The sequence below is a fragment of the Numida meleagris genome, chromosome Z (assembly GCF_002078875.1).
Source record: "Numida meleagris isolate 19003 breed g44 Domestic line chromosome Z, NumMel1.0, whole genome shotgun sequence".
Classification (NCBI taxonomy): domain Eukaryota; kingdom Metazoa; phylum Chordata; class Aves; order Galliformes; family Numididae; genus Numida; species Numida meleagris.
The window spans coordinates 61,718,028-61,745,026 of NC_034438.1; the positions used below are offsets into that span (position 1 = coordinate 61,718,028).

Below are 26,999 nucleotides of genomic sequence, written 5' to 3' on the forward strand. Positions count from 1 at the left end.
GAGCACCGCCGGCGCCTTCTCCGTCTCTTGTACGTCCCCAGCTGGGAAAAAAAAAAAAGTCCAAAAAGCCAACTAACTTTACAGGTTTCCCAGTTCTCTTTATTATTATTGGAAATAACCGCTGGTGGTTACATGGGTTTTCCGTTTTCATATTGAAAAGTTATCGGAGCTCAGCTGGTAGCGGCGTGGGGCAGGGTGGGAGGACGGGAGCCGTGGCAGCCGCTGGGCCCCCCCCCCCCCCCCAAAAAAACCCCCCCCGGCCCCCCCCCCCCCCCACGTGCCTCAGCAGCGATGGGGGAATGAGGCTTCGCGCCCACCGGGAGACAGGGACTCACCCCCTGGTGGGGCTGTTCCTGTCCTTCCGAGCGCTAAGCGCTGGGGCAGACAAACAAACCTCGGGAGGCTGAAGACCTTTGTCTCGTCCTGGTTGCGCCTTCCCTAAGCTTAATGGAAGAAGTGTTATCCTAATTAGTAGCATAATGCTTTCACTGAATTGGACCTGTTCTCACTGCTATTCACATTTTAATTTTAAAATAAAGCCAATGTATCAGTAAAATTGAATATTTTATTAGATCCTAAATTATTCAGCACGGCAGCTTCTCAAAATCCAATAACATTCACGCAGTTGCAGTGAGCATGCAATGGCTTATGCAATATGTCCTTGTACCTGCGGCTTATGCCTAAAGTCTTTTAAGCACAAAGTCTAGACGTGCCGTAAATACTTTGCATTGGGCTTCTGTAGGACTGAGATGTCTTCTCGTTTAAGTCTATGATCTTGCAGTGTTTTTTTGGTAACTTCAGAACAGAGAGAATTGATAGATTTTCTAGAGACGAGAAATAGGAAGAAAGAATCCATTTGTTCTGCTATTGCTTAAGCTGTAATTGTTCAGCTAAGGGTTTGTCCTTGGCTTTCAAAATGGAACAGAAGAAAATTATATAGTCTTTTTTTTTAAGCTGTAGCAGAATTAAGTACTGCTTGACAAGTCTGACATAGTGTGTTAATTTTGCTCACTGTTATAACTTTTAATAGATCTTTCCATGTTATGATCACTTAAGCATAGTAAGTAACAAACTCTTTGGAGAGCAGTTTTTGAACAGCACAAAACTTTTTGTGCATCCTTTGGGTATTACTTGGTGATGAGTTCATTTGGATAATGAAGCATAATGAATATATCATGAACACCTATGGTAAAATCATCTGTGCTTTGGCCAGTTATTCCCTGCTTTTTTTCGGGGGGTAAATTCCATCTGCAGATCAGAGTTAGATCGCATAGTTCATTGCTAACCAGTGTCTACTGTCAAATGAAAAATGCCAACTGTCTGTTTAGTAGAGCCCTGAAAAGTAATTAAGATGATCAACTTCCTGTTGATATATCACATCTTAAATACATTTCTTGCTTTTGGTGTTTGCAACATACACATAGTGTTTCAGCAACTCATTTTGATAAAGAAGGGGAGACAGAACTGGGAGAGGGGCAGGTGATGAGTCTTCCAGTGAAGACTGGAATTTTCTTATTTGTGACTGGTCTGATGCATTGGGAATCTCATGCACTGTAAAGGGAATCTGTTCTTCAGAGATGTGTTTATATGCATGTATACAGTAAAACAAGATTTCAAGGGTGCAGTGACTTTACTCCTTGGTTTGCAAGAAAGATGTCAGTGCATTTTTTTAACAAGGGATGTCCTTTTATATTCATTTCTAAACAGCTGTGAAGATTTACATTTGCTTTGGTTGCTGTTCCTTAGTCAAATCACAGCAAGAGCAAATCCGATGTTTCACCGTGCAGTGGACAGGCAGTCACTACAAGAGTGACTGCAGAGACTACAAGAGATGATTTCAGGTGGAAGAGATTCAGTGCGCCTCATCTACAGAAGTTCCTTTGTCCCAGTATGTATCTATTTGGAACAAATAAGCACAACATTGCCGATAGGTTTCAGAACAGTGAGTGAGGATTGGGATCAAATGGAAGGAAAACATAATTTAGAACTGATGGCTATCTTAGTTCCCAGATTTACCTCATGGAATGGGGTAAGCCGATCAGCTACAGTGATGGTGCTGTGAGCAAATCAGTGCATTCCAAGCCTCTGTATTAAATGCTTTTGCAAAGGGATCTTCTGAAGGTTTACCGTTTGAGTTGTCTTTATCACAGAGCTGATCCTTAAATTGTACTGTGTACTTCACTTGACGCTGAATTTTTATGTATGGTTTGCCTGGAAATTATACCGGTGTTGCCAAAACCAAGCAGATCTCATTCTGTTTTAATTTGCGACTGCATTCTGTGAGCCTGAGATAAAATATTTCAGAACTTTAAAGGAACTGTTTCATAGATGTTGCTTTTTTTCTGTCACAGTGGAACCTTCACTCCCTCCGAGGCTTAAATGTGTACGTATAGCCTCTTTCTGCAGCTGGAATGAGTTGCAATGAGTAAAGCTGCAAAGAACCGAGAGGTAAACTGTAGGTTTGTTCCTATGTAGCTATACTGAAAGACTGAAAAGATCACAAACACTATTAAAAGCCAACATTCCTCTATTTTACTGAGCACCTTTGCCTCTTTGGACAGCATGCGCATCTGTACAAACTGCTGACAGTGTGACCCTGCATAATGATTTCCACTGTTCTTTTAACAAAATACATTTGTATTCAAATTGATTTTCCATGACTACTCATATAGCCTCCAGAAGGCATGTATGGCAGATATACTTTTGCATCCAGTGTGTGTCTGGTCAGCCCAGGACGGAATTTGATGTCAAGCCATTCTATCTTATAACTAGAATTAATAGTCCTGTTCATGTTAGTTGTTGTTTTTTTTTTTTGTGTGTGTGTGTTTTAAGTATCCAGCTTTGTCTTTTTCTGCCCTACTTACATTCTCTAAAAAACGACATAAAGGATTTATTTCATACAGAGCCATGTTTCAATGATAGCATAGTGAAAAGGAGCAGTGTATTATCTTCCCTCCCTCTCCCATTTTTCTGATTACTATCCAGTTGATAATCAAGGCAATGATCCACTTTGGAAGTTATTTCAGAAGACAAAAGCTTTGCATTAGGAAGCTGATTCTTATGCCTTGAGCTAGCTATTTGTGCAGCGCTTATCCATACAGCAGTGCTGTCATACTTGCAGCCTGATATCCCTTCAATGTAAGTAAAGGCACCAGAACCTGGCCCTGGAAGAGTGATGTTTAGGAGGCTGCAGGAGTCAGAGTAAGTCTGTATCAATCTCAAATGTTGTGAATCTCATCGCACTGTGTTACTGCTTTCTCCATTTCTTAAAATGTCTTTACTCGCTTCAAACTTACATGAGCTCCAGAGCCAGGAGTATATCTGAAAGCTTAGAGGATGATCTGCATCACATTACAAATGATGTTTGGGCACCTTGAGGCCTTGCTGCCTCAAGTTAGAAAGAGTATGGGCTGAACATCAAAACAACATTAATTTCTTTCAACTTTTTAAAAAAACATTTTCACAGTGAGAACGCATGTTTAATTTTTGTTAGTCAGATGATGCACTAGGAAATGAAAGATGTGATAAAGAGATTCAAAACTAGATAAAGATTCAAAGTACCTTAAAATTTACAAACTTAAAAACCCTGGAAATTGTTATGATGTAATGGAGGACCTACACACATTTTTCATATCAAGGGTATGAAGCAAGGATGTAAGAGGAAAGCCAACAAGAGGATAAGTTCAATGCACTGTGTCAGTGATAATGGCTCTACGTTTCCTTTTTGTTTTGTTAATCAGCAAGCTGTGTTACTTTCCATCACAGTGGGAGTGTTCTATTTTAAGCTTAAAAAATTGAGAAGTGAAATAGACCATGATTTTGTGGTCTGAGCAGCAGGCACAGGGAGATTGCTCCCCTTGCTTGGAGCCCAAGCAGGAGCATTGCACGTCTGAGTGGGAAGCCAAAGGTGTGAGCAAAGGATGTGGTTAGCATGGGTCTGTGTCAGCTCTGAGGTGCTTCAGACCACAGATTTGAATCCAGGTCCCAGTTTTGTTTTCTCACAGCCGGACTTTCTCAGTGTTGTGCAGATAGCTTTCTTTCCTTCTTCCTATCCTGCTCCCATTGTAACTTTTTTTTTTTTCAAAATTGTTTTCAATATTAAACAACACAAGGTATATTAGCATAGCCAGACCATGGCCCTGCTGTAGGGAAAAAACTACAGTTTAGGCCTATATGACTTTTTTGTCTTGAGTATCTTTGATTATCCTCTGAACAGTGCTGTTTGACAGAGCTGGAAAAAGTAGAAAAAGACAATTGCTTTGCCAATTTTTAGCTGCAGTAATTTTATTTGCCACGCTTCTATGTAGGGAGGCTGACAGAATTTTTAGAAAAACTACTTTTTTCCTATCATTGTCAAGATGCTGTGTCAACCTATATAATTATGGAGAACTGTGACAGCAGTGCGTAAATAACAGTAATTTCTGCCCTGTGATTACTCATGTCTGTAGGTTTCTACAATAGTGAAGCTACAACAGACAATTTAGGAAATACTTTTGGATAAGACTTATATATGCGGTGTGTGTAAAAAATAGAAAACAAAGGAGGATCAATTTATTTTATTTTTAACATTTACATCTTCCTGTCCATATCCTGCGCATGTACGGCAGCCTCTGTCCCTGCTGGATATCATTGCATGCAAGCATTCCCTTTAATCCAGGCTTGCTCTCTGATTATTCTCTATTACAGTCCCATAGGCTGTACCACTTTAATCTGTTTGCCAGTTTTCATTTTTCTAGCTAAGTATTATGTTTTCAGAAAGTGGCATAGGCTTTGAGACTGTTTTTTTTCTTATCCATACCCTTTGCAGCTCAGGTTTTCAAAACAGAGATGGAGAAAATATCATTTGCTGTGTAACTTGTCAGGTTCCTTACTTCTGCGAGGAATTGCACAGGATTGCCTTACAAGGGCTTTTGTAGGTTAAAAAAAGATCTAGTAGCTGATTGCTCTCAGCTGCTGTTCCATAAGTATTTAAAAACCTCTGAATATCCATTTATTTGAGCAATTTTCAGGAAAAATTAGTTTGAAACAGTGAATGGCATACAGTGTGGATGGAGGGAATTCTGTGCTATTGTCATGGAAAGTAGCTAAAATGATGCAGTAGTTTTCTGCTATTGTGTATTCTACGTATACTTCTTTAATGATGCTATTGCCTAATTTCTTAGGCGTTTCTTTTACGGTTTACCTTCTGAGCTCATCTAAAATGATGCATTGGTTGTAAGTATTCCTTCAGGATAGAGATCAACCTCTTTAATAATAACTTCCATTTCCCTAGGTGTGATCAAGCCCATCCTGTTCTAACCTCTTGATTTCCTTCACCAGCCTTTTCTTTAATGTGGAGCACTTGATCAGCTGCATGTTTTCTTTCAGAAATGCTGTGTCTTCATACCCTGAAACTTATGCATATGCTTACTCTCCATGGTTCCTGTGAATGACAGTTTTTGTTTTTCATTTTACTTAACTCTTCCCAAAAGGGTGGGTATTGTTCACAAATTCAGCCTGCTACTGAAGTCACAGCGGACAGCGAGAGATCAGCCAAAAAAAAAAAGGTAATTCAAGTAAAGTCAGGCATAGTAACGAATGTAGTAGACTCAGAGGTGTTGCATCGCTGGTGAGCCAATGTTCTGAGCCAGAACTCTGAGATCTTCTGAGTAAAAATCTGCTCGTTGCTGCTTCCCACTGACTTTTCCCTAATTTCAGCACTGGTGATGGTCTTACGCAGAGCAACAGTGCAGCTTCTTGGGTGACTTATGGCAGGGTCAGCCAAAAGTGCAGGAGCTACTGGTGCGAGGAGAGCGATGGGGAGAGGGAGGAGTGAGTGATATGGTGCTGCTGGACACTGGATATGCCCTCACAAGGTTTTTGCAAGGGAAAACTACAGATGCTTTTCTCCATGGCAGCTTTGGTATTTTTTCATGAAAACCGCATTTCTGAACTTACCCTTCTGAGTCCATTTTTCAATACCAAGCAGGTGAATTTAAACCATTCTGAGCAGTTAAACAAGATCACATGTTCCTCCACCCTAAGCATAGAAAGCATAACACTCCTTCCTGCCCATGTGTAGAGTGGGGGGTGCTCCAAAAGTAATGCCGTCTATTTTATGATGTTGGCCCATGGTGTCAGAGGTGAATATTGGTGGTATGGTAGTAGAGGTTGAACCTTCGCACCGGTATTCTGTTACATCTTGTTGCTGTGTGACAGATGGCAGCAGAGGGGCAGTCTGACAGAATGACGTCTGACATGGAAGTGTGCATGAAGCAAAGAAGTGTTGAATTCCTCCAAGTGGAAAAAATTGTGCCCACTGACATTCACTGATGCTTGCTGAACATTTATGGAGACCAGCTAGTGGATCTGAGCACAGTAGGTGATGGGTGGTGCATTTCAGTAGTGATGACAGCGATATGAAAGACATGCCATACTCCAGATGCCTGTGCACAGCTGTCACACCACAAAATGAAGAGCATTTGATCAGGTCATCCGTGCAGATAGGTGAATTACAACCAGGGAACTGTATGTGGGGCTGAATATTGGCTTCAGTGTGATGGAAATGATGATGGCAACATTGGAACACGGCAAAATTTGTGCCAGGTTGGTCCCATGAATGTTTACCCAGGAATAGAAAGAACACTGCATGCAAGTTTGGTAGAATCTATTGAACCAAAGGTGACAGTTTCCTGGATCCCATCATTACTGGTTATGAGACTATGAGCCAGAGTGAAAATAACAGTCCATGCAGTGGTGACATGTGAATTCCTCACTGAAGACAAATCTAAAGATGCAGCCCTGAGTGGGTTAAGTGATATGCACTGTATTCTGGGATAGGAAGGGTGTGATCCTTCTGGATTTCCTGGAACCTGGACAAATCATCAACTGTGACCACTACATTGCGGCACTGATTAAGCTGAAGTCTCAAAATTCCAGAGTCAGGCCAGAGAAGAAGACAGGCTTCCTCTGGCGATGTGATAATACCAGGCCCCATACCTGGGGTCTAAGAGCCTAAGAGGCTCCACCCCTCTTAGGCCTTATTTAAGGGCTGACTGCCCCTGAAGAAGGATCTCTTCCTGGAGATCCCTCCTTGGTGGGAGCCTTTCCCTGTGAGCCCAAAATCTTTCAATCCGGCTGAGCACTGTATTTTCCTTCCACCTTTTTGTAACGCTGTTTCTGTCACGTTAGTCCTTCTGATCGCTACACCAGATTTGGTACCTTCTGACTTCCACCTGTTTAGAATGACAAAAGATGACTGCATGGGCAACATTTTCCTATTGCAGCCACTGTCACAGGTCACCTCCACCAGTGTAGATTTTAACAAGCACAGCATGCAGACTCTTGTTCATAGCTGGTGAAAATGCATAGCTAATGGTGGTGACTGTTAAAAAATAGCATTTTGTAGCTGAGACTTTACTCTATTAAGTGGTGCTATTGTGCTCTTCGTATCTGTAGTAGTTTCCATGGAAACAAATAGGAGGCATTACATTTGGAGCAACCGATACATCCTCTACTGTGGAGACCAGGTATAAGAATCAGTACTTTTGAGTACTCTTTGTGAGTTCTCATAGTGTTTCTGTCTGTGCGCTTGTGTTGAATTCTTGTGGCTGTAGGCAAAGGAGCAAATCCTGCATTTCTCCTGCACCTCCTGGTCCAGAGCATCTGCCTGCAACCTCACTGTCCTGGGGCCAATTATGTGCCAATTAACAAAAATGTCCCTGATAGGTTATTTGATGAGGACTGATTACAGTGTTTTTCTTCCCTAATTATTTTACACTAAATATTTAGTTTATGGATCAAGATCGCTCCCTGGCCACAGGCAGCAGGCAGGACAAGATGCCTTCTTGACAAATTCTCCCCTTGTTCCTAAGCAAGTAAACTGATTTAAAGCTGCTGGTGAGCAGATGTGGCTCTGGCTCCTCTGCTCGGCTAAAGGCTGAGCAGGGAGAGAGAAGCAGCCAAAATGAGTAAAACCACAGCATGCTTCAGTTACTCCAAGAAACTCTTCAAAATGTTGACCTAAAGTATTTTGGTTATTTGTTCTGCTAGCAGTTCATCTGCATGTGTGCATGCTGAATCTGACAGCACATTGCCCAGAGGAGGCGTGAAGGGACAGGTTGGCTGGCACCCTGGGCAGCCTCAGCTGGGAGTGGCAACCTGCCCATGGCAGGGAGTTGGAGCTCGATGATCTTTGAGATCCCTTCCAGCCCACGACATTCTATGATTCTGTGGTTCTATGAGTGTTCAGTGAGTACGTGACTTGATGAGTTGCCCTGCCTTCATGAGGCAGTGTCCCCTTAGTCAGCCTCACACCAGCTGTGGAGGAGCTGTGTCTCTTCCTGGGGTTCTAGTAGACAAGTTCTGGTTTGTTTTTAATATGTTTCCTGTGGAAAGCAATCTACAACTAAAAATAGATCCGTTGCTTTCTTTTCAAGTAGTGAATTGTGTTTATGGCATTTACCCTTGAAGAAAAAATTCTGAATAAAATTTTAAACCGTGTCTAGATGTTTCCTACTATGGCAGAGAAGGGGAGGAGGAGCATCCCAAATCTGTGCCCCGAGTTAACTGGGATAAAGATCAATCTGATTTAATGTCAGTCATTTTTCTGAACTGGGTTTTTCTTCTAGAGCAGCACCATTTTCTGAGCTGAAGAACTATAACAAGAAACATGGGAAATTTCTTTTTTCATGCTTTTGGAGATTCAGGAAGGTATTCTTTCACCCTGTAAACCCTGGAAACATTCTAGTCTGGTAGATATTGCTGCTGCTTGTGATAGTACTTTCCATAGCAATCTTTTGTCTCATATTACACCAAGCTTTTACATTTTTCCCCATCTATTGAAGTGTGCACCTTCCCAATGACACGAAGAGCGTCCTCAAAGTCTGAAAACAAGGGTCAAGGCATCATTTGGAAAGGTGTCTATCATAAACAGAAATAATGAAATTTGATAACTTAAATCTGCTGAGAGCCAGGATGTTAGGTCTTCTATTGTGTAAACTCTTGCACTACAAGCACTGCAGCTGCTTGCAATGGATTTTAGTTTGTGTGTATGTGAGGTGTTACCATGCTGGTGATATTTACCCAAAGTCTTGCAGGGATTTCACAAACAGGTAATCTTCTTAAATTGCTGTTTCGGGAGAACTCTCAGTTGGTGTTATTCCATGTTCCTGCTTTATTACTGCATATGCAAAAGATTCTCATTTCTTTTTCATTTCCAAAATGAGATGTTAGAAGCTTTTAAAATTCAAATTGCAAATGTGTATTCTGTTTACAGCGTGGTACATGTATTTTGTAACGGAATGATTTTTAAAAGCCTTTAATATAGGATCTCAGAACAGATTTTCTGTAGGAAAAGCAGCTTCAGAGTGAGTGTAGTTTTGTTCTGCCCATTTTCCTGTTAAGATATGGCAGCAAAATTACTGAAGATTTTAGACATATTACATCTGTTCTTTGAAAGAGAACAGCATAAAAGACATAAAATTACTGTTCTAGTAGATTACAAGTTATAGTGTATGTCTGCTGAAATTGACTTTATAGGAGATGCTTATTCTAAATCGATGCAGTTTAAAAATAAAATACTAACTTCTTTTGGATCATACCTTCCCTGAGCAGTGCAATGATGCTGCATTGTCCTGTTCTTCAGCGTCACAGGCAGTGCCTGGAGGCTGGGCTCTGAGCAGCAGCTCCAAGGCCACAAAGGGATGTGAACGCTGATACTTGACCAGTGACCAATGGATGGGTAGAGATACTTGTATGCAAGGCCCTTCCTATTGCAGACTGGGTGGAAAGGGAAAGTATTTACTTTTGACCCTCTTTAAGGCATAGTACAGCCTTTATTTTCCTGGTGAATGTGAGGACTTGGAAGAAATTGTCTGTATGGAGTTTGTAGTGGTGTTCTTGGAGCAACTTAGATGTGCTGATGTGGTCCTGTCAGAGCTCATAGGTGATCAGCGTTTCTTAAGTGATGTGAATTGTAAAGGAATGTCTTGTAGGGGAGAATGGAACGTTATTGTACGACCATGCTGTTCTTGTGGCAGCTTTTAGCTTGTTCTAAAATTATCTGTAAGTACCAACACATGATAGATCTTTATGCAGTATTTATGTTCTGCAGTATTTACCAAATTCTCAGTAGTGATGGTGACAGCTGTAGAGAAAAAAATGCCTTCTGCATTCAGTGTAGCCAACTCAGGCTTCCAAACATTTTCTGGGAGTGTTTCCCTGCATTAGAAATGACTATATTTATCCTTGGTATCTGTACAGTGACCTAGTTTATTTATCACTAACTATTCTGAAGTTTCAGACTGCATGTGCTGTTGTCTGGAAGAGCAAAGATTTTTTTTATTTATTTTTTTGTTTATTTTTGTGGGAAAAGGTGCAGTTCTCTTCTGTTTGCCTGGATTTTTTTCATTTCTTCAAGCCTCTGGCTTTTATGAGGTCCTACTTTTTTCCTTTGCACAGAGGCTTTCCATACAGTTTTTCCATTTTCCTGGAACTCTTCTGATGCATTGAAAGCTTTCTATGAGATCTAAAAATTACCTCTGTTACAAGCTGGAATGGCCAAGGACTGGAATCAGCTGATATTGCCGAGCAGTCAGGGCAGAAAGTTAAGGCAAAGGGTTCACTTTGTCAAACACAATGTTATTTGAAAATGTTTTTCATATTTAGCATTTTTATTGTATGTTAATCTGCTGTTTCTTTCTCTGGACTGGAATCTTATCCTGTCTTTTATTTCCTTTTTTTTTTTTTTTCCTCTCCTACTGTTGAACTGATCAGTTCTTCAAAGACCAAGAGGTCTGGCAGATGTTAATCCAAGTTTGATGTTGCAAGTAGGTCGCTCTTCACATTTAACTCTTTCAGGAATCTGGATTTTTACGCCTGCTCTTGGTTTTGACAACCCTGGATATCTCTTGTGAATACAGTGGAATAACTTTACACTGAAGCTTCCTCTAGATTAATGCCTGCAGCTTTGCCAGAACCATTATCTGCATTGCAAGCTGTCTCTCTGTGTCCAAATCCGGTAATTAAATCTTCAAATCATATATGCCGGCTTTTTATTATTATAAGTCAATTTTTAGGGTTTTATATTTTTGCAGAACCTTTGGGAAAGAGCTGCAGTAGAACTCACTAGAGAATGGACTGAAACCTCTGAAATTTTGGTTTGTTGCATTACATCCTTTGGTTTGGACTGATCTCTTAGGCAAAAAAAGAGAGGAAAAACTGACAGCACTTCATTAGATGTGTTTGTTCCCTAATTAGTGCAAGTTTCTTTATGGTCTGATATGGGATTCTTAATCTGGGTTGCTTGCTTGCCAGCACTAATATAAAATAAATCTTGGCGTTCTTCTCTGCCTCTGATTTTGCTGTTATAGATACCAGAAAAAAAAGAAAGTTACTGAAGATTCTCTGACAAGGGATGGACGCAGCAATCTGTGGACCTGTTATCTTATCTTGGATGTTTGGGATGGTACACAGACTGGGGCCAGTTGTAGGAGGCCTGGCAAAGAAAGTCTGGAGTCATGGCTGTGTGGAGCAAGTGATTAGTGTGATTCTGGGCACAGAAGGCAGAGGTACTAAATACTGCCTTTGCCTCCATCCTACACAGCCAGGTCTGTTGCTGTTCCCACATCCAATATGGGCTGTAATAATTTGGATGGATAAAAGCTGGTTTGATGATGGGACTTAAAGGGCACTGGTTGATGGGTTATATTGGCTTACAGCACCTGAGGAATTGATGGGGTCTAGCTGGTAACTCTAGTTTAACATCTTCATCTGTGACCTGGAGGAAATGAGGAGCTTTCTGACTGAGTATGTGAGTGACACAATTTGCATGACCAGAGGCTGCCCTTGAAGGCAGGGCTGCCAACCAGAGAGTCCAGACTGGATGAAAGGGGTAGCGTGAGCCATAAGAAGGGACAAATGCAAGGTGCTGCCCTAGGAAGGGAGAGCTGCTACAAGGTGTTCTGTTTGGGATCCCCAGCTCAGGAAAGACCTGGGTAAGCCAAGATAGAAGGTCAGGGAGGCCACAGCAGTGGTCAGGACTGAAGACCTTGCCCTGCAAGGGAAGGCTGCAGGACTGGAGCTGGTTCAGTCCTAGAAGATTCTGGGAGTCTAGTGGCAGCCCCAGTGTATGTGGGAAGGAAATTGTGGAGGATGAAGATGAACCTTTCACAGTGGCAGGAGAGTAGAAGTTGTTTATTCTTTAAATTTGACCCTTGCTGTAGGGTGAGCATGAAGACTGATGCCCCTTCTGAGACCCCTTTTGACCAGTTGTGGGAGATTGAGACAGTTTTGTACAATTACCCTTCTGCAGAATACTGATTTTTTTTTTCTTTCTGTGCAAAAGTTGGGGTTGATTCTATGTGGATGCTAGCAAAAATAAAATCTTAAGATTTGCTGCAGGGTAAGTCTCGTTTTTTTTCCTTTCTGTTTTTTGTTTGCTCACTTATTTTATAATTGTTGTGTATCATTAATGTAGTAGTCTATGCAATATAAAGCAAGCTGTGATTTTCAGTGTTTTTTTTTTTTAATTTTGCTTTGGAGTTTTCCCTTTGTAGTTTTGTGGCTAGGTGGGCTGGCAGTAGGAACCCCAAACCAAAGATTTACTTTCATTATTAACTTCCTTTTATGTTTGTTTATGAAATACAAATGGAACAAAATGATTGACTGTACATAAAGATTTTCCTTGAACACTTTCTTCGTTGAGATGGTAATAATGGAAATGTCCAATTTCCAGACTGCAGCAGAAAAACATCTATTTCAAGGATATTGGAATGAAGTTATAAGTCTGTGTTTTAAAATGCAATCTGGATGTGGCACAGAAGATCTTAGATGGAAACCTCCTGCTAAGATGATGAGATTTACAGATTTAAGATTCAGTGATCATGCGAAGAGTTTAATAATTCTGCTGATATGAGTGTTAAGGGAAGAAATTAAAATGAACTGAATTGGTGATTCATTTTGGTTACACTCTGGGGAAAGACCATTTAATTATCTAATTTAAAACCTCCTTGTTTCTTGGCTGAAGTAAGAAACTAGATATTTTGGAAAGTAAAGCAGCTGATATTTAAAACTAATGGGAAGTGCGGTTATATTTTTCAAAAAAGCTATAGGTTCTTCAGTTCACTGGGCTCTGCTTCAAGGAATTAGTTCTGAGCAAACTAGCCAGTAAAAAGAATGTACCTTGAACTGATTTATTAATAAAGGCTTTATATAAGCAGAGATCATCAGTATGTCAATCTGCATAAGAGGGAAAAAATGTGCATAAATTAAACAGTCTTGATTACTGACCGTTAATCATATGTTGTGTTTCTCTTAGTTACATATGAAATGTTTCTTAACCTTGAAAAATGAATAAATGTAGCTTGAATAAGCTGAGCAGTTCTAGGAAGCTTTCATTGCCTTTGATTGCATTCATTACAAGTAGAGACGGCTCAGTATTATTTAGAATAAAAAAGACACAAACTGGCAATTCTGTGGATTCTGAAAATGTATTCTGAGATGTAAACATTTTGCTGTTTATCACGAAAGTCATCAACTTAGAATTATATTCAGCGTCAATATTCAAATTCCTGTAGTTTCCTCTAGTACTACAGGGAATATCTCTCAGCCAAATGTAGTGCTGTGAGAACCCCAATTTAAGGATGTCCTTTCCAGTGTTAACTTTTTCATTACAGTTCTGAAATGGTGCCAGTGATGCTGATATGGCACTGGTGACATAGTGTGTGGAGGATGCTTAATATCTTTGACAAAAAAGGTTGCTGATTTCTATTTCTCCTATTTAGTGCATTTGACTGCAGCAATAAGATGACTGTGGTTTATTTTCAAGCCATTGGCTTGATTTCCAGTTGTGCAACAGCCATAGTACTGTTACTGTAATTTCAAGTCTAGTGTATGAAATTGCTTTGCAAATGTTATGGTTGATGATTGGGCTAGGAAGTACTTTTCTCTTTTTGTAAGAAACTGTGTTGAGTTGCAGTAGAGCCAATGGTATGGTGCAAGGTTTCATGACCGGTTTTTGAAGATCATTAAGTAAATCTGTATCGTTGGCTTTAAATATCTCTACTCTCACAGTCTCTAGGGATGCATCAACTGGCACCACTGCATTATATATAGCCAACTGTAGGAGGAAACGAACACCAAAATGTGGCCTAAAAATAAGAGAAAATGCTGGCTGAACATAGATGGTAGCTTAATGAAGTATGAGACAGCAGTGATCAAAGTGGCTACAGTGCTGGTCTGCTATGACTAAAGATGAGTGCAATAGTATGACAAGGAGAATTTTAAGGACAGGTTCAGAGAAAATGAAGGGCAGCTTTGTTGAACCTCTAAAAAAAAAATCTTTCCAAAGCTAAAGGGCAATGTGGAAGAGAATGAAACACAAGTTGATTTGGAGATGTCTTCTCAAATACATGGAAGGTTCAGCTTGACTTCTCATTACTGAGTAAGAGATGATATGTTGGAAAGATACTTTTAAAGAGCTTTGAAAATACTGAGTAGTGACATATGTTGGATGTGATAGGAAAAGGTGAGAAAATGGAGTAATGATCTAGTTAAGGCAAAATGTTTGTATAATACTCCACAGTAGTATTCAGAAAGTCATCATCTATTCCATTTCTGAAAGCACAAGTGAAAGATGACAAATCAATACAAATTCAAGCAAATGAGAACTTGTGACAATTAGCTGTGCCAGTGGATTGGAAAGGCTGTGTCTTAAGGATGCAATTAAAGGAAAAATAAAGCAGAATGTCAGCCAGCAATGTTTCCAGATTTCTCCCTTTTTACAATCAAGTGGCGAGCAAATAAAGTGGACAGTGTTGCAGTATTCTTGCTTGTACAATATAAGCTTTTCTAATTGAAGATTATTCATATAAAGTGCTGCAGTGAAGGTGTCTGAAGACTTTGAGGAAGTAGTTTACTAGTTAGTTAAACTGACAGAATGAAATAGAAATTTAAACGAGGTGATGAACTTGGATGGTAGAGATTTTGATGGAAAAAAAACTGAATTTCAGTCTTAATCTCTAGTGACTGCTTTTTTTTTAAAATAAGAGTATGCTGGAAAGTCACTTATTCAAAAGGATTCCCGTATTTGAGGAACATGGTAAACTGTGAGCTCCCAGACCAATGTGTCCCAGACAAGAATTACGCTACACTGGATTGAAGTTCTGAGATGGTTATACTCTCCATCCAAGGAAATGAAATTCAGGTGCCTTGATCTGATGTGCTCTGTAATTTATCCAAACTAATCTGAATAATTAGGGTACTGCAGCCTTGGAAAAAGTCATGCAGTCAACGGAGACCACTTCAGATTTAGGCCATGAAGACCAAAGTGTAAGTTATTTGTGGAATAAAACATGCTGTCAATACAAATGTTATTATATTAAACAAAACTGAAATGTTGGATAGCTTTTTGCAGGCAGATCATGCCAGTATAATTAGCCTTAAAAAAAAAAAAGTGATCTGATGGATGATTTAATTGTATTGACTTTTAGAAAATTATTTATCTTAGGCAATGTCTGAAATGTTTAGATGTGTAATGTGTAATGATTCAATCAACTCATTAGGTACTAGAACATCTTTCAAGAGAAAAAGAGAGAAATGTGATTTTGTGTTAAGTAGCATTATTCAGGTTCAGCTTATCAGTTCTGTTTAATATCTCTATTGATTATATGGATGAGGGAATTGAGTGCAAACTCAGAAGTTTGCAGATAACAACAAGCTGGGAGGAAGTGTTGAGAGCTTCAGAGCAGGAAGCCTCCGTAGGGTCTGGATTGAATCACTAAGGTTGGTAGAGACCTCTAAGATCACCTAGTCCAACTGTCCACCTACCACCAATATTGCCCACTAAACCATGTGTCCCTAAGTACTCCATCTGTTCTTTCCTTAAATACCTCCAGGGATGGTGACCCTATCACCTCCCTGGGCAGCCAGTTCTTCTGAGAAGAAGTTCTTCCCGGTATCCAGACTGAACCTACCTTGGCACGACTTGAGGCCATTGCCTCTCATCTTATTGCTGTTACCTGGGAGAAGAGGCTGAACCCCACCTCACTGCAGCCTCCTTTCAGGCAGTTATAGAGAGTGATAAGGTCTCCCCTGAGCCTCCTCTTCTACAGACCAAACAATCCTGGTTCCCTCAGCCAATCCTCATAAGACTTGCTCTCCAGACCCTTCACCATTTTGTTGTGCTTGCCTGGACACACTTCAGGGGGTCAATATCAAGTCAATATCTTTCTTGTAGCGAGTGAACACAGTACTTGAAGTGCAGCCTCACCAGAGCTGGGTACAGGAGAACAATCACCTCCCTGCTCCTGTTGGCTGTACTATTTCTGACACAAACCAAGATGCTGTTGGCTTTCTTGGCCACCTGGACACTCTGCTGGCTCATGTTCAGCCAAGTGTCAGCCAGATCCTTTTCCTCCATGAAGGTTTCCAGCCACTCTGCCTCAATGCTGTAGTGTTACATGGAGTTGCTGCATTCTTCTCTAACCTCCACTTTCAAAATATTTTAGATATCTTGTGCTTGAATAGTATTAAAAAGCTATAAAAATTAAGGCTTAAAAGGAATGGAACATTGAGAAAGCAATAAACTTATACCATGTCTCCAATCTGTACAAACTAAAAAGGAGATTGCACGTTTAAATAACTCCACATTAATTTATTCGCAAAATGGTTGAAATCAAGTTTTCTTTTCTTTTAAAGATGAAAAAGCCTGGTAGTAAGCTGTAGTTAGAAATCAACCAGATTAAAGATTTATACTTTTCTTACCTGGCATTTTAGGGAAAGAGTATTAAGGAGACCTGATTGAAACTCATCAGTCTTTCCTTACTATGAAGCTTTTAAAATCTCAGATTGTTAAAAGATTTTTGGTGGACATTATTTACTGTGAGAGGAAAACAAGTGGAAGGCAGATCTTGCATAGTTTAATGCTTTTATTCAGACCTGCTGAAAAAAAAAATAGCAAATGCCTTTGCAGAAGTAGTTGATCAGGATAAGAGAAAGAGAATAAGAGAAAACAAACTGCAGAAGTACAAGTAATTAAGGTTGTTTATGCTTTTGTCTCCATCGTCTTCTGTCAGCAGTTGCTGTTTTCAGAAGGAGCCCTGTTTGAAAGCAAGCAAGTGGTTTTTAGGCATCTTTGAGCTACCCCTATCTCTAATAGCTGAAACGCTGGCCCTAGGTGTTTCACAACAAACAGAATGTTGAAGGCTGCTCCATCCCTCTGTTTTCTTTTATGAGCATGAATTGTGCAAAGCTTTGGTTGTTACATGAATTATGCCTGGTCTATTTAAGAAAGTAATGTTTTCCTAGCACTTCCCATAGCCATTTATACTCAAGAGTTTGTTAGCATCTGTCCAGCTCATTGATAACAACAACAACAACAACAAAAGCAAACACATATTGTGTTAAAATGCAAGCTGAAGGAAAGAGACTAGAATAGGTTGAATAGGTAGAACAGCAAGCTATAAAGTAGTAAAGCCAAGATGCACTTGAGTATGATAATATTATGAACCTGTGCTGTATCAGTAGTATTTCAAATATCTAGACATGGTATTTTGCCAGTATCAGTTGGCCTGGGAAGTTTCCTGCTTAAGCTGTGTTCCCTTGAGGTGTGTATTTTTTTCTTTACTTGCTTTTCACTCTTCTAATCAAAGGAGGTTACGGATGCATTTTGATTTAGCATTGGGTGTGAGCAGTGCTGTGGCATGTCATAAACATTCTGGATTTTGATTTTACTTGACAAAAGCTTATTTTAATAGTGAAAACAAACTTAAGAAAATATTTATTTATTTATTTATAAATCAGTTCAGGTGAATTCCACAGCTGCTTAATGTGGTGATTGAGCAAGATGGAACAAACTCTCTTTGAGGTCTTGTATAGCTTTTAAGTTCATTAATGTTAGCAGAATACAGCCGGTGCCTGTATGAGTAGGTCACACCCATTTTTGGTGGTGCTTGTGCTCCACCAAGGTCTCTGGAATGACCTTTGAGATGAAGTAATTAAAAGGAAGATGCCAGGAAGAAGGTGTCTATGCAGGTTATAAAAACGTATGTAGATGCAGCATCCTTCTCATGCTAACCTGAAAACCGTCTTCTCAATTGAGCTGTCATGTTGTTTTGATTTTGTGTGATTCTCCCAACTTCAGTAATGGTATTGTGTTCCCATAGCTTGGTTGGAGAAGAATCAGGGAGGTGTTCGTAACAATTTCAATAAAATTAGTGAAACAATGTATTTGAATAAAGAAGAGAGGAATGAAACCTTTGACAAATCCAAACAAATGATTTCTCCCATTTCTTCTGAATTTCTGCTGTTTATTGTTTGTTTCAGTTTGTTTGTTTTCCCCAATAACAAAAGTTGTTAAATCCAATTTTAAAAAAGGATAGTTTTGAGTTCAATACATGAAGGGATTGTTTCCTGGGTATCAAGACCAAAAGGTTTCAATTACTAGTCGTTCAAAATCAGAGGTTTTAAATATAGTCCATTGTTGACAGCTATGCTAGAGTTGTATTTAAGCTATTTCCCATTTCTGTCACTAACTTCTTAAGTACTAAAGTTTTTAAGAGTAAGGAAGTAAATCATACTGATTATAGGCTTTGGTTAAACAGAAACAGTAATTTTCTGCACTAGACTTGCATGCATTTTTCATTTTAAAATAATTAGATGTATATAGTGAATCAGCTTAAAATTTCCAATTAAAACCACTGAGTAATATAATAGAAGAACTTCCTGAAGCAAATGAAATTCCAGACTTCTATAACTATCTTCAGAAAAAAAAATGAATATGTGTAATGCATATTTTTTTTTGCAACTGATGAAATTGTTGCTCTTCCTAAAAGGTAGAGAGCAAAGAAAAGATGAGTGAAAGATGAGTGCTTACATTAGATGAGCCGTAAGAATTGGGTATTTCCTGGACATTGTGGTTAGTTATTAGAAATATGGTTGGGTGTTCATGTTGATCAAGGTATTTCAAATACTGTGGTAAGTAATAGAAACCTAACAAAATTAATTAATGCTACAGTGTATTTAATCCTGTAGGGAAATGCATACATTGGGTTTATAGGTGAGCACCCAGTCATTTCCCCCTTCTGTTTCCTTGGATGGAAGCTGAATTTTTGGCTGCTGTTCAGCAGGGACTTATGAACTCGACAATATCCTGTATTTACAGTTCTGTGGCTAACTGAAATAGGAATTATGTGTTTCCTTTTCACCAGTAATGCCACAAGAGGATTTAAATTATCTGGCACAATTTTAGTCAGCAACTATTCCAAGAGAAAAACCTGAGAAGAGCAGAATCATCAAAATGATAGACTAGGGTCGATAAGTCAAAGGGAAAAAAAAGAAACCATGTAGATAATACTAACACCATCTTAAACATTTAAACAGTAAGTTGAATGCTTCATGAAAGATTCAGTCATGGGATATTTTTACCTCAGCTATGTGTTACAAATGTATACAATTGAAAGTGAAGCTAAATATCGTGAGAAAAAGAAAGGAAACCACCTCCAAATGAGTCTAAGTGAATCTGGTATGTTTGTACATAAGAAACAAAGGATGCCTTCTTTATGTCTGTTAATAGATTAGAAACGAGGTAGTGGGGCTGAAGTTTATGCAGTTTTTATAGATCTTACGGAGATTAAGGATATTTTTTGTTGTCCACTTGGTTTGCAGAGTCTTATGGAAAATTGACTCCTACCTGAATAAAAACTCTAATGAAGCACTAGTTAAGTTTTGGAACATCCTGCATTTCAATTGAAGTATTCAAACTATGGTAATTGGTAAAAATGCCATTTCCCTGAACGAAAATAATATCCTAGGATTGGAACATTTCACATCTGGGAATACTCCACCTTCTGCATTTCTAATGTATTTAGCCTGGTGAAGATCATGTTCATTACTAGTAGAGGATTTAGACTATTACCCAGAGTGCTAGAAACAGCATTCAGAAACCATCAGGTGGCACTCAGTGGTCTGTTTAGGCCATATAAGTGCATTCACATTGCAGGTCTTTGTTGCATACACAAAACTAAGAGATTAACTTTCAGTAATGTATTTCTTGGATCTTCTTGCACAAGTTGCATTTCTTGCCACTAGTAAGGCTGCTGCCTTTTGCATTTCCCAGCTTCTTGTTCAGCCACTGGATGACAAAAGGATGGGTTGAATGAGACTGATAGGAGCCATGTAGCTATGTGAAAGTGCTAGGGAAATAAAGAGAAGTTGAAATCTTTTTCTTAAAAGACTTTCTTGAAGGTCTGGATGGTTGAGACTTATGACTTAATGACCGTGGTGCAAATCTCCAGGCACATCTGATATTGCTGGCTGCTTCAGTGTAGTGCACACAGTGTAGCATGATGTTGCTCAGTGACGCATCTCCAGTTGAAGAGTAGCACTGTACCAGCACTGTGCATGTCTGTGTCCATAGAACTCTGGGGGCTGTGTGGGTTCTATTCCCTTCAGGGAAGTTTGAGCTCCTCTGTACAACACAGACCTGCTCAAAATAGTGTGCTTAAATAAAGTGGGAAGTATAAATAGCATTTCTCATTTCTTAACTCCTGGCTTGATTTAACAGCCACTGGGCAAATATTTAACTATATTTATTGTGCTCTTTGACTTATGTTAAGCTTGCTTGTTAATTAGCCAACCATATGGAAGATAGCAGTACTGCTGTAGGATCAATCACAACTGCAAACAGTCTGTGTGGAGCAGGTCATTTCTTCAAAACAGGGAGAGCTGAATTGTCATAGCACACACAGGGAAGCTTTAGAGGCATTTTCTTTAGATTGCATTATTATATTATTTTTTTTGTGTACACACTATGTATTGCCTGAGTGAAGTAGGAAAACACCTTTAACTGCAGCCCAGTATATGCTGCAAGCACTCTGCCCCTCTGTTGCATTGGTCCAGCACTGCTGGAGTGGTAGCTGGGGGTGCTCAGCACTGGCTATTCCAAAGGCAAATTGTACATCCCTGGAGCAAAGGAGAGATGCAGAGGAAACAGGGTTCTGTCATCTGCAAAAAGCATCCCTGTGTTACTCCTTGCTCGGGGCTCTGCCTGAAGGCACAGACCAGCACCGGGACTGTATATTTTCTGCTTTCTTCTGTCTCGTCCCATTTCTTTCTTTTTTCCCTAGTTTGTTTTCCTTTTTTTTTTTTTACCAAAAGAAGCACAAACATCCATAGTTTAGTAATGAAATGTGAAGGATGTTTGCAGGGACAGAAGGAGCTGGAATAGCATCCTGGGAGGAAATTTGAAAGCTGCTCTTTGCCAAGTGCTTAGACGCTGTGAATCAGCAGGAGGGAGGGACTGTCATAAAAAAAGATCACCAGGATGTTTCATCTGTGTAAAATCAGAGAAGCATGGCATGTTATTGAACAGCCAAGTGTCTTTTGTTAATTCTTATTCTATTTTTTCTGTGCATTCTGTACTTAGAAACCCTACCAAAAAAAAAAAAAAATCTAAATGTCACCATCAGTTTCTGTGTGAAAAACAGTTTTCATGTTCTTTTGAATTGTTCAATTAATAAATTTTTCTCCTTTTTGCAGCCATTTTTATAATTATGAAAAATTTCATCTTAACTTTTACTGTAGATTGGCTTCTTCATTTAGGAAAAAAAAATACTATGATAATTGCATTTAAAATTAATTGGTTCTTCAGAGTGAAGTAATGATTTGTGTTTTTGTGAATAGGTAAGACTCAGCAGTTGCTGCCCTTCCACTAAACTGATAGTCAAATGAAGGTTAAAATGTCAAAAAATGAGAATAGTTTAGTACTCAGAGTGCTTCTCTCACAGTTTTTTAGTCACATGGGAATATGCAGAATAAAGTGAACACTCAAAGTGTCCCACTTTTAAAGCTTTGGAACTTCTGTTTTATGTGATAGAAATCTTGAACCAAATTTTAGTTATTTCACTTAATTGTGTCTGAAGCAGTAGTATTATTTTAGAAATACTAGTTAAACACTAAGAATTACAGCTGTCATTTTTGGAAATGTAAACCCTCTAAGTATTACTATATAGGTAATGTATAATAGTCCAGGTAGTAATACCTGATTTATCATGGCAGGCTTAATTATTTCAGGGGATTTGATATGTGTACAGAGGGACGTTTTGGAAATGACAGTCTATTTGGACCAGTGCATTCAACGATAGCCTTTGTGTCAAACTTTGTTAAAAAGTCTTTAAAATCCATTTCTATGCTGAGGGCATTTTGTGGTTTTGTTTGAGAAGAATTAAATTACTCTGAGAGCAAGAATTTTAGGAAGAATGCAGAATGCTTTGATTTCAGTTACTTTGTCGTCAGTCCTTAAATTGAAGTGTTTGTGTAAGTCTTGCATGACATTTAAGTAGCACAGGTGCCAGTACTTCTGTTCCTCAGTTACCGGTATGTTATTGGCTAGCTATGCTCTCCATACTGAGACTATGTATGTTCCAACAAATGTAAGTGGGTGCTGCTGGTCAAAACAAACTTTTAAAGATAGAAAGGGAAAACAATCCATAAATGTATTTAATTATGCTATTTAGAGATCCAGAATGAATAAGACATAGCATTGTACGTACTTTGAGAACAGTAACTGTGAGGAGTGTAGCACTTACACTGGATATTTTTGATTGTTATATGGCTGCCTGTTACTTAAGTCATTGTTTTGTATCATCAGTATCAATAAAACTGCCTGAGAATAAAAGGTTTGAAGGTGTTTTCTTCACATGTAAGACAGTATGTTGTTCTCCAAAGTGCTGAACCGTGTTGGTCGGACTTCGTGATCGTAAAGGTTGTTTCCAACCCAAATGATTCTGGTTTTGTACACAGAGTAAATATAAGATATAGAAAATGCATGTTTAAGGCTTCTGGTTCCAGATCAGAGTTTCTCAGCTCTGAAGCAAAATGATGAGCTAGTATAGACTTGCGATTTTTCCCAGTGTATGTTTGACATGTATTATGCATCATTTGCTCTATCTGATATAAGAGAAATAGAGTCCTGTCCTTTACTTAATTTTATTCAAATATGTATGAACTGGTATTCCAACAGTTTCTAAGTTTGATATTAGTAGTCACTGAAGTCATTCACAAACTCCTTTTCCAGTTTTGAGATTTTTATGTACTGGTACTTTAAACATGTAAAGAAAACATCAGGAATGGACATAGGTTGAAATCAACAGTAATGTAGTTTGCTTTCAGAGTTGATTGAGCTAACTTTCACATACATAAGCTCTCAGATCCTCTGTGCCTGCTTTAATCACTTTTTTTTAGTGACCATAACTGTATATAATGATTCAGACTAGAGCTTACCAAGATCTTACAGAACAATAGTCAGGTTTCTGCATATCTACTAGAAAAATATAATCTAATACACCCTTAGTGTGCTGCTTGCCTTTTTCAGGGAGTGAGGACAGTATGGCTCGTAAGATTGATGAGATATTTGAGCTCACATCTCAGGAGTTCCTGTTAATCCCTAGACACTGAGAACTGTCCTGTTGTTCCAGTAAAGGCCATTCTGTCTATTATTACATTCCATGAATTCATGCTGTTATTCCTCTACCACACTAATCTGCCTGTATAGGTAACATTCTCCAGCTTTGTATCACCAACGTGGTTGCTAATGGAAGTACTAAAAGACCTATTCTGTGACATGTTTCAGAAGCAGTGTCTCTCTTGTCTGGAGTTGCTTTTTGCAGCTTCCTCGTTATCCACATGAAGCCCATCCTCACCTTACATTTCCTGCGCTAATGATGCTGACAGGAGGCAGTGCTAACACTGAGGTGGTGAATACGACTCCTCCAGCATGTTGCATAAAGAGTAGCAATTACAATTAAATTATATGGAGTACAAGGATATAGACAGCCTGCTATGATAATGATGTATTTCTCAGTTGTGAAGGTGATACTTTCAAATGTGCATTAGAGTCATTACAATTTCATTGCATACAGTCTTGAGCCCCAAAAAATGTCATGTCTAATTAATCTAGAAAATGTAGGTAGGATATGTGTTATTGTGGATGCTGGCATACCTCTGGTAGATGAAGTTAATGCAAGGAAAAACTGAGAGCTGCTGATGGCTTTGGAAGAGCCAGTAGCCATAACGTATAGCCGCAACAATTCTCTAAGCTAGGGAATTGGTAGGAAAAAAGAAGAGCAGTTCAAACGTGCCCATAAATGCTATTTGCATCTACTTTTTAGTGGGGAATGTTATCAATACAAACGACGTTAGCATAATAAAAGAGTGGTTTTGAAAGCAAGTTCAAGGCAGTGATATAACAGAGTATCTTTTCAATCTTCAGCTCACTTTTATTTTTAGCTTTACCTATTAGTTTGTTGTTTAGAGAAGAAAAGTTGTGGTTGAGGAGGAGGGAAGAACAATAGCTTTTCTTTACCAAGTGAAAGAATAAAGAAATTTGTGTAGAAGCTGGTGGCAAGCTCTGTAAAAGACATCATTTGTTTTGAAAAAGAACGTAGGGGAAGTGTCAGAAGCTTACCCATCCTTCCTGAGATCATTTTGAGGCTCCTTTTTGGGCAATAATAGAATAGTAATCTTCAATTGTATTTCACTAACCGCTCTGTCTTTTGAAAAGACACTTGTTTAGTACAGATGTTGTCTAAACGAGTTTGTTTGTAGCATTTTCCATCACTCATTAGCAATGTTCATCTCATTCAGTTAAACCGTTCTTATTTCCTTGCCTGCTTTTTATGTCTTCACCAGACATACTTGCGATATGTTGCTGAACTCCAGGTTAAGCTTTTTTGCACTTTTTACTAGTATTTCTTCTTTTATTCCTTGTGTTACCATTGTTGGTTATGTCAGCAACAAACTAAACAGTGCAGGTGCCTACAAAATATGCGTAGTCTAAACAGGTATTTTTTGAAGTTTATAGGCTGATGTCAAGCTTCATGCTGAATATAATTCATATGCTATAAACTGTGTTGCTGATCTTGGGGACCTGTTAGCAAGATTTTCAAGTGTCAGCAAAATGCTTTCAGGTGCTTAAGATAATCTAAGAAATAATCCCTTACACCTTTTATTCCTTCATGCGTTGTAAAAGTTCAGAATAAATCAGAACTGAGAACGTAGCATCTAAATACTCAATTTTGTAGTATAGGCAAATATAGTTTTTGATGTCATGTTTAGACCTTAGAGCTTTAGAAGAAAAACAGAAAACATCAATATGCCCACAACGTGTAGGGCATTCTACATTCTTTTTTAAAATCCCGAATTTGTATTAGCATTTGTGTGGTGTTCTTACATTTCATTGAATGTTCTCACGCATATTGTTGGAAAGAGAACATGTCCTGTCACATCCTCTGTCAAAGCATGTTATTAAAAAAAAAAATGCTTTACATAGCTGTTTTCTTTGTAAATGGAGGAGTCCTCTGCTGAAGAATGAATGGCAAGCCTAACATGCAGAGTGAAGACCTACAAATGCATCTAAATAGAAAACCTTCTAAAAGAAAGGAAGAAATAGCAATTTGTACAACAAAGCAGTGCATTGTGCTTAACAGTTATCTCTGCAAAATTATTAAAAGAGAACAAAATGTATCTTGATTTACATATGTTCACTTGCCTGTTCTGAGGGAGGCCCATGCTATTTACAAAAAAAAAAAAGGGAGAAATTGGTTAGATGTCTGTGCATTGGGAGCGGTCGCACGGAGACACACTTGCAGAGTTTTTGAATTGAAAAGAACTGGTATTCAGCAGTTCAGAGCATGGAATTTATAAGTGTCTAAGCAAGAAATATTGTACTATGTGGCTAAATATGCTTAAACTCTCTACAGGGTATAGAGGGTATACTGACTAGAAATTTATTAAGGAACAGAGGTTGTATTATTCTTTATTAATATGGTAATTGTAACATTAGAAAGACACACCAAAAAAAATCCAACAAGTTCGTAGTCTGAGAGAATACCTATAAATCTTTGAAACATGACTTTGTATTTCTTTTACATGTATTTTATTTGTGCATGAGTTTTGCTATTTTGAAGGTCAGAGCTTTCATAGTACTGTGCAAAGGTATGTGTACCAGACCTCTGCTGTAGGATTATAGTCTCTGACTCCCTGCAGCCTCCTTATGGACTGCAGAAGGAAATCTCTTACCTTAGAAAGGGTGCAACAAGAATGAATCAGTGTCTGTCATTTGCTTTTGTTGTAATTTGTCAGTATGTTTTTATCCTCCTGTAGTACATCATACAGCATGAAGCTGAAGTCTGACAGAAGGTTCAGACAAGACAGTACGAACTAGAGAAATATCCTGAGTTAGAAGGGAGCCGTAAGGACCATCAAGTCCAACTCCTGCCTCCGCACAGGACCACCCCAAATCCAGACCCTGTGTCTGAGAGCGGTGTCCAAATGCTCCTTGAACTCCAGCAGCTCTGGGCTCTGCCCCCTGCCCTGGGGATTTGTTCCACGCCCACCATCCTCTGGGGCAGAACATTTCCCTAACCCCCCTGCCCCTCCCCTGACACAGCTCCATGCCATTCCCTCAGGCCCTGCCCTGCTACTGCTGTATGGCTGGTTAGTGTATAAGCTTCCATCTGTAGTCCACTAGTGTCAGTCAGTACATAGTTTAAGGTATTTTTACTTTATTTCTACCTCCAGGTCTGCTCTTTCTTTCTGTATCTCTACACCTTTGGGTGCTTTGGAAAGGGTGGCACTGTTTATTATCTTACTTATTCATGGGAGGCTGTCACTATCTTCACCTGGCCTGTTATTTAGTAATTCCTCAGTGGAAACAGGTTAAAAAGCGAAACAACAATTATCTTGGAAACCTCAGCTCTGGAATTTTACCTGATGAACCTGAACACATTTGTTCTGCTAGCTGTTCAGCTTAATCATCTAGCTCATATTGCTCTCCCTGAGTGGGATTGTCTTCCAGCTGAACGTGTGTTAGTACTTAATGAGGTAACTAATTTTTAAAATTTAAATCATGCGGCTGCCACTGTTCTCCTTCAGACAAAGTTCCAAGGCATGTTGTCAGGAGAAATCTTTTGATTTCATTCTGAAAAGACTGGCAGGTTGAGAAAACCAGCTTCTGATCACTA

General features: G+C 39.0%; 1 protein-coding gene and 1 long non-coding RNA gene across 10 annotated transcripts in view; both read left to right on the forward strand.

Annotated features, from left to right (window-relative positions):
- Nucleotides 1–26,999, forward strand: part of EDIL3 (EGF like repeats and discoidin domains 3) — a 273,821-nt gene that overhangs the window by 706 nt on the left and 246,116 nt on the right. The gene's annotated exons all lie outside the window — the stretch shown is intronic.
- Nucleotides 274–26,999, forward strand: part of LOC110389523 — a 41,251-nt gene continuing 14,525 nt past the window's right edge. The window contains exon 1 of the long non-coding RNA XR_002433277.1: nt 274–1,888. This is a non-coding gene — a long non-coding RNA (uncharacterized LOC110389523). The remainder of the gene's footprint in view (nt 1,889–26,999) is intronic.